The sequence below is a fragment of the Gavialis gangeticus genome, unplaced genomic scaffold, assembly GCF_001723915.1.
Source record: "Gavialis gangeticus isolate Ggan-Ray unplaced genomic scaffold, GavGan_comp1, whole genome shotgun sequence".
Lineage (NCBI taxonomy): Eukaryota > Metazoa > Chordata > Crocodylia > Gavialidae > Gavialis > Gavialis gangeticus.
In genome coordinates, this window is record NW_017728973.1 from 6,750,259 (window position 1) to 6,752,627 (window position 2,369).

Consider the following 2,369-nt stretch of genomic DNA (forward strand, 5'->3'; position numbering starts at 1 on the left):
GGGGGGGTATTTGTGTGGGGGGTATGTGTGTATGTCTGCGTGAGTGTGTGTGTCTATGTGTGTATCTGTGTGAGTGAGTGTATCTCTATGTTTGTGTATTTATGTATTTGTGTGTATCTGTGTGTGCATCTCTATGTGTGAGTGTGTGTGTGTGTGTGTTTGTGTGTGTAAATCGCTGTGTGCGTGTCTGCGTATGTATCTCTGTGGGCGTATCTGCGTGTATCTGTGCGTGTGTGCATCTCTATGTGTGAGTGTGTGTGCATCTGTGTGTGTGTCTCTCTGTGAGTATCTGTGTACCTCTCTGTGTGTGCATCTCTACGTGTGTGTGTATCCGTGTGTGCATCTCTATGTGTGAGTGTATCTCCATGTGTGTATGAGTGTGTCTCTCTATGTGTGTGTATCTCTACGTGTGTGAGTGTGAGTGCTGCCAACAGTCTCGCCTCGCGCTGACGTCACGCCCAAACATTTGCAGAGCCATAGATTTTATTTCAGGTCCCCCCTTTCCTCTCCCCTCCAGCTCGGATGGTTGTAATAATATTCTGGCTCCGCGCCAAGTATAGGAGTTGCCATAGAAACAATAAAACTGCAGCGATTTAGGGCCCCAGCTATACCGTCTCCTATTGTAAATATTAAAGTATACGGGGAAGGAGGTGGGGGGAGAAAGGCAGCAATTACATTGACATCTGCGACTTTCTGCATCTCTCTGCACTTGATTGCTTCAAACGGTGATGTCTTTCCCATAGGGAATCGCTCGAAGCCCCCGCCAGCCCCCGACCTCTCCCGGGCAGGCAGAGTCACGCGAAAGGTCTGAAACTCTTTGCAAACGTTGCCAAAATTCAGGGTTGCGTTTGGTTCCCCGCCCCCACCGGCTCTGGGCAGGGGGAGGCGGGAAAGGCTCGCAGCCGACTTCGATTTTTTCCCCCCGACGAGTAAAATTTTGCCTCGTGCTTATCTTTGTCTCTAGCAATCGAAGGCTGTCTTCATTGCCTGCTGGCTAGCAAATGTCTGCACCTCTGTTTCGTGTGTGTGTGTGTGTGTGTGTGTGCAGTTTTGAGAAAGTCTCTGAATGGCCACCCTTCTCCCCTCCCAAAGGCAGTAAGGGCTTCTTTTTTTATGGCAAAAGTATTGATTTAGCAAAGACGATCTTTCCTTTCTGTGTGGGCGTGAAAAGACAAAGAGAGCAGCGCGCACAGACAGCCATTGGGCAGCGCGAATTAAATAATCCTCAGCCGCACGGACGGAAATGAAAGGTCCCGCACAACAGCCAGGTACTACGCTTGAATTGGTCCCCAGCCTTAATTAGGGGTGTGTGTGTGTGTGCGTGTGCGTGTGTGTGTGTGTAATGTGGTGTTGCGTTATGGGGAAGTAGCCAAGACTGGAGAGTCTCTATAGAAACCGTGAGGCACTGGCTGAAAATGCCTTTTACTATCAAACAAAAAATACACTCGTGTAAAAAAAAAGAAAGGAAAGGAAAGGAAGAAGGGAGGAAAGAAGGAAAGAAAGAGAGAGACACACACATAACAGGGATGGGGAAAGAAATGCAGGGAGATGCCCAGTCCCTGCTCTCACCATGGGAGTCTGCGGTTCTAGGTTGCAAACTGTTTACACCAGCAGCCACCCTGCCAGGGGCCAGTGGATCACAGTCACAGAGACGTCCAGGGGCACAGACTTTTTCTTTTTTCACCAAGGTTTTAATCATATCATATCATATATCATATCATATCATATCATGCAAATGTATAATATACGTGTGTGTGCATATGTGTGCATCCAGGTATGCATGTCTATGTGGATATATATATGCACACACACGCATACACAGGTATTTTCTCATATACACAGCCACACATCTATAATACGAGATCTAAACCGGAAATCCACCGCCCCCCCCTTGCTCCTTTTCTTGATTATTTTTTGTCAGCCATTTAGAGGTGGAAAGCGAGATTCGTAATTGTGAGTTTGGGGGTGGGGAGGAATTCGATCCCCTGCTAACTCCCATAGCCTGGCTGCCCTTTCATGATAAAAATGCACCCCCGACTCCAACTCCAACAGCTGCAAAAGGGGAGGGACTGTGCCAGAATCAGCCCCTTTTCCCGCCTCCCTGGAGGTCCTGATTTTTCGGCTGGGGATCAGTCCCCCCGGAGGGCCTGCCCCTTTAAGGGAGGTCTGTTCCCAGAGCTCCCCCCCCTTCCGGGGCGGTGGGGGGTGGGGCGTGCCCCTAGCGGGTGCCGCTGTCACTGATTGGGGGACCACGGGGGCTGATTTGCATACATGCATTACGGGGGCGGGGCCGAGCGAGCTGGCAGCGGCGCGGCGCGCGGACAAAGGTGCCGCCTCACCTATGCGCGGCGGCGGGGCCGGGGCCGGGG

At 51.0% G+C, this 2,369-nt stretch overlaps 1 protein-coding gene across 3 annotated transcripts in view; it reads left to right on the forward strand.

The window, feature by feature from the left end:
• PCGF2 (polycomb group ring finger 2) overlaps nucleotides 1-2,369 on the forward strand; it is a 61,367-nt gene that overhangs the window by 20,515 nt on the left and 38,483 nt on the right. Inside the window, exon 1 of one of the 3 annotated variants that reach the window (XM_019507632.1) lies at nucleotides 615-805. The exons of the other annotated variants lie outside the window; for them this stretch is intronic. The gene's annotated coding sequence lies outside the window, so the exon portion shown is untranslated. Of the gene's footprint in view, nucleotides 1-614; nucleotides 806-2,369 lie in introns of those variants that run through there. 3 annotated transcript variants of the gene reach the window in all.